Source organism: Capsicum annuum, chromosome 9, assembly GCF_002878395.1.
Source record: "Capsicum annuum cultivar UCD-10X-F1 chromosome 9, UCD10Xv1.1, whole genome shotgun sequence".
NCBI lineage: Eukaryota > Viridiplantae > Streptophyta > Magnoliopsida > Solanales > Solanaceae > Capsicum > Capsicum annuum.
In genome coordinates, this window is record NC_061119.1 from 64800001 (window position 1) to 64813168 (window position 13168).

Consider the following 13168-nt stretch of genomic DNA (forward strand, 5'->3'; position numbering starts at 1 on the left):
AGAAAAGTGTTGTGCATGTTCCACAAGGGAACATACACACCACTTTTGAGGAGATTCCTAGTTCTACAAAATTCATAAAGGATTTGGTTACAAAGAAACATATAATAAGTTTTGAGGCTGCTGATAATATGCACCACTACAGTGCTATTGCTTCTCGATATTTGGTTGAGAAGAAGGATACCAAACTTTTTACTCTCCCATGTACTATTGGGTCCTTTAAATTCACATGAACATTATATGATTTGGGATCTAGCATTAACCTATTGCCACTATTTGTGTACAAGTAGTTAGGTTTAGGAGAACCCAAGCCAACATCTATGAGATTATTGATGATTGATTACACTATGAAGAATTCGGTTTGTATATTATGTGATGTGTTAGTGAAGGTTGTTTCTTTCATATTCCTAGATGATTTTATGATTCCTTATTTTGAGGTGGCTTTTGACATCCCTATCATCTTAAGAAGGCCCTTTCTAGTATAGGTAGGACATTAGTTGACATAGAGATGGAACAAATGAAATTTTTTCTTTACTATGAACATATTACTTTCAATGTGTGTTAGTCAATGTAATAACCCAAAAATATACGGGCATTTTTTGTGATAGACACCATGGAGAAAGATGCATTGATTGTACCTATTAAAGAGAGACTTGGGGTTGAGGCATTAGTGGCAGTGATCAATAATTTTGATAGTAATGGTATCGATGTGTATGATGAAATGGTAAGCAAAATTCTGGGAAGAGGTTCTTAATCTTATGCAACAAAGAAGTTGGATCTTGATCGGAAGAATAGAGCAGCGTTGCCAGCTCGACCATCTATTGAGGAGCCACCAGTTTTGGAATTGAAGGCCCTCTCTCTCATTTGTGTTATGAATTCTTGGGGTCCAACAATACCTTATTGATTATCATTGTTGAAGAATTGTTGGATACATAGACTGAGGCATTGATTTTAGTATTGCAGAGTTCTAAATGGTTCATTAATTGGACTATTGAAGATATTGTCGAGATTCCACCTGGAATTTGTACTCATAAGATTCATCTTGAACTAGAGTGTGTTCCTAAAATTGAACATCCATCTAAATCCACCTATGCAATAGATGGTGAAGAAAAAAGATTATAAAGTGGTAAGATATAAGTGTTGTTTACCCTATTTCCAATAAGAAGTGGGTGAGCTCAGTTCAGTGTATGCCAAAGAAGGGCGGGATCATGTAGTCCCCAATGTGAAGAATGAGTTAGTCCCCATGAGACTAGTTACAAGATGGAGATTTTGCATGGATTACCAAAAGTTGAATACTTAGACACAAAAGGATCACTTTCATATCCCATTAATGGACCAGATGTTAAACCATCTTAAAAGAAGAGGATGGTATTGTTTTCTTGAAAATTATTTGGGGTATAATCAGATGTTTATTTCCCCCGAATACCAAGAGAAGACCACTTTCATATGTCCATTTGGTACATTCACATTCAAGAGGATGCCTTTTGATCTTTTTAATGCTCTCACAACTTTTCAGCACTGCATGATATCTATGTTTTCTGATATGGTGGAGGATACTATTGAGGTCTTCATGGATGATTTCTTTATTGTTCGTGAATCATTTGATGATTGTATGTCCTACTTGGCTAATGCACTTTAAAGATGTGAGGAGTGTAACCTAGTTTAAATTGAGAGAAGTGTCAGTTTAAGGTTAAATAGGTGATCGTTCCTGGAAAAAATAGCTCAAAGAAAGAGATAGAGGTTGATAAGGCAAAGATTAAGGTGATTGAAAGATTGTGTAATACCTCATACTTTTTCCTAGCTTGAAATTATCCCAAGAATATTAAAAGCTTTCTTTGAAAGATGAATCCATTTTTTTACACGCGGTATTTTTAATATTTTTACTTATTATCATGTGGGAAATTGAATAAGCTTTCCATTGATACCAATTTCATCAAAATCCAACATTGTAAGAGAAAGTTATGGCCGAAATACAAAAGGCAGTAAAACTGCCCAGGTGCGACGGTGAGGCCGACGAACCTTCGGACTAGCGATGGACCATCACCCATGACCATCGCAGTGAGATAGTGTGACTACCTTCTGCCTTGGATAGACGGCCCAGGCCAATGGACCATCGAACTAGTAATGGACCATCGCTCAGGCCGTCACAAGGGAAACAGTGAGGCCCTATTCTACCTAGAAGCGATGGTCAGGACCGATGGACTATCAATCCAGTGATGAAAAGTCACACCCCACCATCGTACCAAGGCATTAAGTTCCAATTCTGGTCCCAATGCGACGGCCAGTCTGACGGACCGTCGACCCAACGATGGACCATCACACCCACTGTCGCATATTTTGTTCAGTTATTTTTAAGCTATTTTTAAGTCATTTTTAAAGAGGTTTTTGGTCTTTTACCACCCATTTATATTCCTAGTAATATCCGACCAAGGCTCCTAAATTCATTATTTATCTACAACATTAAAATTAGGGTTTTCTTCCTAAGAGCAGTCCTCAAGAACAAAATTCAAATCTTCTTTAAGAACTAAGAGATTCCAGTCCTTCAAGTTTAAGAACTTCAAGAATCTCATTACCAGGTATGGATAGTGTTCATTCATGGACTCCTTTCATCGATGAAGCCCAAGAAGCTTCTTTTCAAAGTTCAAGTATATGAATCTGTATGAATTCTATGTTGGGTTTTTTTTTCATGTTGATAACGACCAATTGAATTCTATTCCATGTTTTAAGGATAAAATCTTAAGGGGAAACTTATTATTATAAGTGTAGCCTCATGTGAATCCATTATTAAACCCTTGAATGGAAAAGTTAGAGATGAACCATGATTTTTAATTGTTGTATAATGTTATCTACAAGTACTATGCCTACCATGTGTTTGATTAAATGCCTATATGAAGGAACAGTGCCCAACTAGTATGATATTATGAAATCCCCATGTATGTAAAAGTTTATGCATATCACATGTTTGATGAAATACTTTAATAAGTGAATTATAGATTATGATGTTAATTATGTGTTCAAGAAAGTCATGCTTTGCCAGTTCCGATCCAACGAGTCCTGGGGATACTTATACCCAAAAAATATAGTTGTGTACCTAGATCCAGTGTCATGTTTTCACGATGCTCTCAGTCAAGCCACGTTCAGTAGAATTCAGTCAGTCATGTGAATCAAGAAATCAAGGATGGGGACACGCACTGTCAGATAAGGGTGTGATTATTAGAAGTTATCCTTGCATTCCAGAACGATGTAGACAGCATAGGTTGAGACATTAACATTGTTCGATGGGGGTTGATGAGGTGAATAAACACTGTCAGATAAGGGTCCCACCGTTCACTTTTAGGGGCACTATCAGATGAGGGTCACCTATAGTTTATCTCTGCCAGTGGCATGGTATTAACACCCCTCCAATTAAGGTACAACCCTAACTCAACTATTATAGCGCATTTGGGGCATATCAATTAGATAACTATCTCCCACAGTTTTAGTATCAGTATCAATAAAAGAACATAAATAGTTTTTTAAATCTCAAGACTGTCAGATACAGTACGGAACTCAACTAGTTCCATCAGATTTAGGACTGTTAGATACAGTCACTCATGTTATCAGTTATCAAAACTCAATTATTTGTCATGTTTGTTATCAGTAAACTCATGTTATCATGATTTCAGGTATAGTTACTATGTATGCATGCATGTATTCTCACATTTATAGTAGTCAGTTAGCCAGTATTGTTCATGCATATGAACCCTATGCATTCAGCCTACCTCACATACATACCAGTACATTCAAAGTATAGACTCATTTGTGTTATGGTTTCTTATACCATAGGTTCAGAGACACGAGCTCCAGATCATCAGTATATTCCAGTCGCAGCAATCAGAGCTAGAAGTGAGTCCTCATCTTTCAAGGATATGATCATTACTTTATTATATCATTAATTAGTTTATTAGTTGGAGTTAGTTGGGACATATCCCATCAACTTCTTATTCAGATAGCTCAGTCAGTTAGAGGCTTTTCAAACTATCATGTTCAGTCAGTTTATTTCAGTTGCTTTGGGTATTTCATACCCCACCGAGATGTTATATATTTTGTTAAATATTATATCTTAGCTTTGAACCTTATGGCCTTTCTGTTCATGTTTCCATATTATAAAGTATTTTATGCAGTATACAGATACAGATATCAGTCATGGGTTAGCCTGTGGTCCTTCGGGGTCATGAGCACTGTGTAGCATTTCGGAAACCAGATTTAAGGTATTACAACTTAGTATCAGAGCCTAAGGTTCAATAGTGTCCTAGGAAGTCTGAAATCCACATCTAGTAGAATCTTGTACATGGGTGCGATGCGCTCCATATTTATGTGCAAGAGGCTATAAGATGTTTTAGGAACAGTTTCCCTTCTTTCAGTATTTATGTCATGCTAGTGGGCATAGTCTCAAGTCAATCTCTTAGTCTAATCTATTTCTCTATTTCTTCTACAGAACATGGCTCTAAGAAAAAGAAATGGGAATCAGTCAGCCCCTCATCCCTAAGTACCTTTGGGCAAACATGTTTCTTATGCAGAGTTCAGAGCTGCATTCACTACTCCTGTCCAGTCAGTTTCTACTCAAAATGAATGACCAGCTATCATTCCAGCTAACTCAGTTTCTAATTCAGCTACAGCCAAGATTCGGGACTTCGCCTTAATCAATCCTCCATCCTTTATCGGGTCTAAGTTAGATCAGGACCCTTAGGAATTCATCGATTAGGTCCAGAAGGTTACTGACATTATGGGGGTGTCAGCTATTGAGAGTTTTGAACTAGTTGCTTATCAGTTATAGGATGTTGCTCACACATAGTACAAGTAGTGGAATTTAAAAAGGACAAATGATGTAGGGCCTATTGAGTGGAAGGAGTTTGTCACCGCATTCTTAAAAAACTTCTTCTCCTAGAGCTGAGAAAAGCTAAGGTGTTTGAATTCATCAACCTTACATAGGGGAACATGAAGGTGAAAGAGTATTCTCTTAGGTTTACTCAATTAGCCAGATATGCCCCTAATGTGGTTTTAGACAGCAAGGCCAAGATGAGTAAGTTGGTTTCTGGGGTGAATGATAGTATGGTCAACGAGTGTAGGTCGGCGATGTTAAATAGTGAAATGAATTTGGCTAGGATTATGACTTATGCTCAGTAGATAGAGGAGTAGAAAATTAAGTAGAGGAAAAAGCAGAATAAGAGGGCTAGGACAGGTAGCTTTAATTTTAGTCAGCCCAAGCCAGAGGGAGATAACCGTTCTTAGTTTTGTCCTAAGCCATCCATCCCAGCTTCTTCATCAGCTAGTGCTCTAGTGTCAAAATTAATAGATAGAAACAAAGATAGAATGCCAGGCTCTAAGTCTCAGGGCAGTATTAGTAGTGCCCGAACTAATCCCCTTTGTCAGGCCTGTGGTAAGAACTACAAGGGTGTTTGTAGAGCTGGCAGTGATGTCTATTTTGGTTATGGCATGCCAGGACACAAACACGGAGGCTACACTCAGTTAGGTTATTAAAGTTATCTCCGCTTGTTATCTCAGTCTGATCACCTGAATCAGCTGGGTGCCACCTCCAACGCTACTAGTGGGCAACGCCCAAATAGGCTTTATGTTCTCCAGTCCCAGTAAGATCAAAAAAATTCTCCTGATTTGGTTATTGGTATGTTATAGATCTTTCATGTTCATGCTTACACTTTGCTAGATCCAGGAGATTCTTTGTCTTTTGTACTCCCTATATAGTAGTTAGTTGATTTTGGAGTCAGTCCCAAAATTCTAGCAAAGCCCTTTTCAGTTGCTACCCCAGTAGGTAAAACCATCATAGCTCGGTGGGTATACAGGACTGCCCAGTTATGATATTTCAAAAAGTCACTTCAGTAGACTTAGTCGAATTAGAGATGACTGATTTTGATGTTATTCTCGGCATGGATTGGTTTCATTCCTGCTATGCCACAGTCGACTGTAGAAATAGAATAGTTCAATTTCAATTTTTGAATAAACCTTTCCTAGAGTGGAAAGGTAGTGTATCCACTTTCAGAGGTCAGCTTGTTTCCTACCTTCGGGGGCAAAAATGATATCTAAGGGATTTGTCTATCATCTTGTTCGTGTTAAGGACACTAGTTCTGAAACTCCCAGTCTTGAATCAGTCCCAGTCATGAATGAATATTTAGATGTCTTTCCTAAAGATCTTCCAGAAATTCCTCCCAAATGGGAAATAGACTTCTGCATTGATCTTCTTCCAGATACTCAGCCTATATCTATTCCTCCATAAAGAATGGCACCGCAAAACTCATAGAATTAAAAGAGCAGTTAAAGGATCTCTTAGATAAGGGATTCGTCAGACCCAGTATGTCACCATGGGGTACTCCAGTATTATTTTCGTGTAAGAAAGATGGATCACCCAGAATATGTATAGACTACCATCAACTTAATAAGGTCATGATCAAGAATAAGTATCCTCTTCCCAGAATTGATGGCTTGTTTGACCAACTTCAGGGTGCTAGCTATATCTCCAAGATAGACTTCAGATCCGGTTATCATCATCTCAGAGTCAAAGAATGTGACTTTCTAAAAATAGATTTCCATACTCAGTATGGTCACTTCGAATTCCTAGTCATGTCCTTTGGTCTCACCAATGCCCCAGCAGCTTTCATGGAATTGATGAACCGTGATTTTAAACAGTACTTGGACATGTTCATCATAGTCATCATAGATGATATTCTGGTCTAGTCCTGCAATAAGTGTGACTATGCAGACCAACTTAGAATCGTACTTTAGACTCTCAGAGATCATCAGTTGTTCTCTAAATTCAATAAGTACGAATTTTGGCTAAGGTCAATAGCATTCCTTGATCATAACATTTTTGGTAATGGCATTAGAGTAGATCTGCAAAAGACCGAAGTGGTAAGAAATTTGCCCAGATATGTCTCTCCATCATACATTAAGAGTTTCTTGGGTTTGGTTGGCTATTACAGATGATTTGTTGGGGTATTTACTTCTATTTCATCCCCTATGTCCAGATTGAATCAGAAGAAATTCAAGTTTCAGTGGTCAGATCCTTACGAGAAGAGTTTTTAGGAATTAAAGACTCAACTCACCTCAGCTCCAGTCTTACCTCTTCCAGATAGTTTCATAGTGTATTGTGATACATCTAGAGTGGGTTTGGGTTGTGTCCTTACGTATCATGGTAAGGTCATATCCTACACCTTCAGACAGCTTAACCCATGAGAAGAATTATCCTACTCAAGATCTTGAGTTAGAAGCCGTAGTTTTTGCTTTGAAGATTTGGAGGCATTATCTATATGGTGTTCATGTAGATGTGTTCACAGATCATAAGAGCCTTCAATATGTCTTTTCTCAGAAAGATCTCAATCTTCATCACAGAAAGTTCTTACAGCTCTTGAAAGATTATGACTTGAGTGTCCTTTATCATTCAGGCAGGGTCAACATCATGGACAATGCTCGTAGTAGACTGTTTATGGGTAGTGTTTCTTATGTCGAGGATAGTAAGAAGAAGTTAGCCCAGGAATTCCATCAACTTGAGGTACTAGCCGTTTGCTTAGTCGATATAGAAGAGGGTGATATATTGGTCCAAAGTAGTTCAGAATCATCTCTAGTTTTCGAGGTGAAAGAAAATCAAGATAGAGATCCCATCCTTGTCAAGTTGAAAGAGTCAATCAAAGATTAGAAATTAGAGGTTTTCTACCAAGGGGGAGATGTTGTTTTGCATTATCAGGGTCATCTGTTTGTTCCAGGTGTAGAGGACTTAAGGTAGTGAATTCTTACAGAACCGCATGGTGTGCGCTACTCTATTCATTCAGGGGTCACAAAGATGTACTGTGACTTGTGAGAAATCTATTGGTGGAGTAGGATAAAGAGAGATATTGAAGAGTTTGTGGCTAAGTGATCTATATGTCAACAGGTTAAGATAGAGCATCAGAAGCCTAGAGGGTCCATGCAGGAGTTCAGTATTCCTACTCGAAAGTGGGAAGAAGTGAACATGGACTTTACGATGGGTTTGCCTCGTACTCGTCGCCAACATGATTTAGTTTGGTTCATTGTAGATAGTATGATCAAATAAGCTCATTTCCTTCCAGTTCATACCTCTTATTCAGCTAAGGATTAAGCCAAACTCTACATCAGAGAGTTGGTCAGATTGCACAGTGTTTCGCTATTTATTATCTCATACAGAGGTACCCAATTCACCTCTCATTTCTAGAAAGCATTCCAAAAGGGTCTTGGTACCCAAGTTCATCTTAGTACAGCCTTTCATCCTCAGACAGATGGTCAAGAAGAAAGGACCATTCAGACTTTAGAAGATATGTTGTGTGCATGTGCAATTGATGTCAAGGGAAGTTGGGAAGACCACTTGCCTTTGATTGAATTTGTATACAACAATAGCTATCATTCCACTATTTATATGGCTCCATTCGAAGATCTATAGGGTAGGAGATATAGATCTCTAATTAGTTGTTTTAAAGTTAGTAAGGCCTCAATTATAGGGCCTAACTTGGTATTCGATGCCTTAGAGAAAGTCCAGTTGATCAGAGAAAGACGTCGGGCTGCTCAGAGCCGACAGAAGTCTTATGCAAATATTCTTAGAAAGGATCTCGCGTTTGATATTGGTGATTATGTATATCTAAATATCTCTTCCATTAAAGGAGTGAAGAGGTTCCTCAAGAAGGGAAAGCTCAGTCCCAGATATGGGTCCCTTTAAGATTCTCAGTCGCTTTGGTAAGGTAGCTTATGAGCTCGAATTGCCTTCAAATCTAGCTTCAATTCATCCAGTCTTCCATGTCTCCTTGATCAAGAAGTGCATAGGTGACCCAGCAGTTGTAGTCCCTATTCAGAGCATAGATATTCAGAATAGCCTCTCTTATGAAGAGATTCTGATCAAAATTCTAGACTATCAGACTCGTAGATTAAAGAACAAAAAAGTCCCTTTAGTTAAAGTTCTTTGGTGAAATCAGTCCACTGAGGGAGATACTTAGGAAGTAGAAGTATACATGCATACCAAGTATCCTCACCTCTTCTCCACCAACTCAGATCAAGCTCAAGGTAATAGTTCTCCCTAAGCTTACTCAGTTTCATGTTCAGTGTTCATCACAAACTTGGTACCAAGTACCATTGCATATTCACTCATGAATTCATGTATTAGCTCAGTTATATAACTATGCATTGGACATGCATTCTCATTGTGAGAAATTTAGTTCAGCAGAACACCCAGTCATGCATTCATGAATCAGTTACACATGCATCAAATATGCATATTTAGTATGATATATTTAGTTATTAGTCATGCAAGTCATGATATTATGTTCCAACCATTTATGTTCAGTATGTATGTCAGTTTATATTCTTTCCCTCTCACTCGGTCTAGTTCGAGGACGAATGATCTCAAGGGGGAGATATTGTAATACCCCATACTTTTTCCTAGCTTAAAATTGTCCTAAGAATGTTAGAAGCTTTTTTTGAAATATGAATCCACTTTTTTATATGTGGTATTTTTAATATTTTCAATTTTTCTCACGTGGTAAATTGAATAAGCTTTCCATCGATACCAATTTCATCAAAATCCGACATCAAAAAAGAAGGTTATGGATGAAATACAGAAAGCAGTAAAACCACCCAGGTGCGACAGTGAGGCTGATGAAACATCGGACTAGCAATGGACCATCGCCCATGACCTTCGTAGAGAGGCAGTGTGGCTACCTTCTACCCTGGATCGACGGCCCAAGCCGATGGAGCATCAGACTAGCGACGGACTATCGCTCAGACCGTTGCAAGGAAAACAGTGAGGCCCTATTCTGCCTAGAAGCAATGGTCAGGACCAACGAACCATTGCACCCCACCATCGCACCAAGGCAGTAAGTTCCAATTATGGTCCTAGTGCGACGGTCAGTCCAACAGACCATCGACCCAGTGATGGATCATCGCACCCACCATCACATATTTCGCTTATTTATTTTAAAGTTATTTTTAAAGGGGATTTTTGGTCTTTTACCACCTGTTTATATACCTAGGAATATTCGACCAAGGCTCCTAAATTCATCTACAAAATTGAAATGATGGTTTTATCCCTAAGAGCAATCCTCAAGAACAAAATCCAAATCTTCTTCAAGAACTAAGAGATCCCAATCCTTCAAGTTCAAGAACTTCAAGAATCTCATTACCAGGTATGCATAGTGTTCATTCATAGACTCCTTTTGTCCATGAATCCCAAAAATCTCATTTTCAAAGTTCAAGTATATGAATGTGTATGAATTCCATGTTGGGTTTGTTTTGTTCATGTTGATAATGACCAATTGAATTCTATTCTATGTTTTAAGGATAAAATCTTATGGGAAAACTTGTTATTATAGGTTTAGCCTCATGTGAATCCATGATTAAACCCTTGAATGGTGAAATTAGAGATGAACCATGATTTTTAATTGTTGTATAATGTTATCTACAAGTACTATGCCTACCATGTGTTTGATCAAATGCTTATATGAAGAAACAGTTCCCAACCAGTATGATATTATGAATTCCCCATGTATGTACAAGTTTATGCATATCACATGTTTGATGAAGTGCTTCAATAAATGAATAATGGATTATGATATTAATTATGTGTTCAAGAAAGTCATTCTTTGTCTGTTCCTTTCCAACGAGTCCTGGGGGTACTTATACCTAAAAAATATAGTTGTATGCCTAGAGCCAGTGTCATGTTTTCACAATACTCTCAGTCAAGACACGTTCAGTAGAATTCAGTCAGTCATGTGACTTAGGAAATCTCAGTACTCTCAGTAAACTCATGAACTCAGTCAGTTATCAAATATCCATAGTATTCCATCAGTCACAAAATTTATTAAACCCAGTCGATGTACAGTTTGGTTAATCATGTTCAAAGCCTAATCAGATGGGAGTAGGAATTACTATCGACTGAACCTAAGGATGGGGACATGCACTGTTATATTAGGGTGTGATTCTTAGAAGTCATCCTTGCATTCCAGAACTATGTATCTAGCATAGGTTGAGACATCAACACTATTCGATGAGGGTTAATGAGGTGAATAAACACTGTCAGATGAGGTTCCCACCATTCTATTTTAGGGTACACTATCAGATGAGGATCACCCATAACTTGTCTCTACAAGTGGTACGGTATTGACACCCTTCCAATCAGGGCCCAGATTGGACACTAGCTCAGCTATTATAGCGCATTTAGGGCATGTCAGTTAGATAACTATCTCATATAGTTTTAGTATTAGTATTAATAAAAGAACATGGATTGTTCTTCAGATCTCAGGACTGTCAGACATAGTCAGCTCAGATACAGAACGAAACTCAGCTAGTTTCATCAGATTCAGGACTGTCAGATACAGTCACTCATGTTATCAGTTATTAGTCATGTTAGTTATCAGTAAACTCATGTTATCACAATTTCAAATATAGTTACTATGTATGCATGTATGTATTTTCACGTTCATAGTAGTCAGTTAGACAGTATTGTTCATGCGTATGAACCCCATGCATTTAGCCTACCTCACATTCATACCAGTACATTTAAAGTACTGATGCATTTTTGATATGGTGTCTTATACCATAGGTTTAGAGACACGAGCTCCAAAGCATCAGAAGATTCCAATCTCAGCAGTCAGAGCTAAAAGTGAGTCTTCATCTTTTGAGGACATGATTATTACTTTATTTTATCATTAATTAGTTTATTAGTTGGAGTTAGTTGGGGACGTCCCATCAACTTCTTATTCAGACAGCTTAGTCAGTTAGAGGCTTTTCAGACTATCATGTTTAGTCAGTTTATTTTAGTCATTTTGGGCATTTCATACCCCACCTAGATGTTATATATTTTGTCAGATATTATATCTTAGTTTTTAACCTTATGGCCTTTCAGTTCATGTTTCAGCATTATAAAGTATTTTATGCAGTATACAGGTACAGCTATCAGTCATGGGTTAGCTTGTGGTCCTTCGAGGTCATAAGCACCATGCAGCATTCTAGGTACTAGATTCAGGGCGTTACAGATTATCTCCACTGATTTATGTAAAAGGTATTTAGAGCTTCTAAGGACATGTAGGTTTTATAAGTGAATCACCACGAACTTCTCTAACATTGTAAATCTATTGTGCAAGCTCTTAGAGAAGAAAGTGAAGTTTGTTTTTTTAAATATTTGTCTCAAGGCTTTTGAGTTCCTTTAGGGGTGGTTGATCTCGGTCCCTAATATTGTGTCTCAGGATCAAATTCCTCTATTTATGGTAATGTGTGATGCTAGTGGTGTGGACCTAGGATCTGTCATAGGCCAAATACATGAGAATATTTTTTCTCATATTTATTATGGCAGCAAAGCACTCAACCCTGTACCTAAAAACTACATAGTTACTGAACAAGAGTTACTTGCAGTCTTGTTTGCATTTGAGAAGTTCTGGTCATATTTGATTGGTACCAAAGTCATTATGCATACTCATCATGCATATCTTAGGTACCTTATGGCGAATAAGGATACTTACCGGAGATTGATTGGATGGGTACTATTGTTGTAAGAGTTTGACTTTGAGATTAAGGACTGGAAGGGCATAGAGAATCATGTTACAAACCATCTATACTGCCTAGAAGAGGAGGTAATGCTTAAATTAGGGGATAAGCTTGAGATTTATGATACACTTATAGATGAGTGTGTCTTCGCAACATCACAAGACGTAATTCTTTGGTTTGCTGACTTTACCAATTATTTCTCAAATGACCTCATTTTAGAAAACTTATCATTTCAAAAGTGAAACCTATTTATACATGAGGTATAAAAGTTTTTTTTTGATGGGACATACTTATTTTGGGTATGTTCAGATGGTGTGATTCAGAAGTGTATTCCAGAAGTTAAGATAATGAGCATTCTTAAGGCCTGTCATTTTTCTTCAGTTTGGGGTCACCATAGAGGTACTCGTATGACCCAAAAGATTTTGCATTATGGTTACTATTAGACGATAATTAATAAAGATACACTTAACTATGATCGAGCATATGATCTATGCTAGTGGCAAGGAAATATCTTGCAGAAGCATGAGCTCCGGATGACACCTATTCTTGAGCTTGAGTGTAAGACCCCCTTAAATTTTGATCATTTTATTTGTTTCCTCCCGCATTTATCTTGCTAATTTTTTATCATAATTTTGATAAG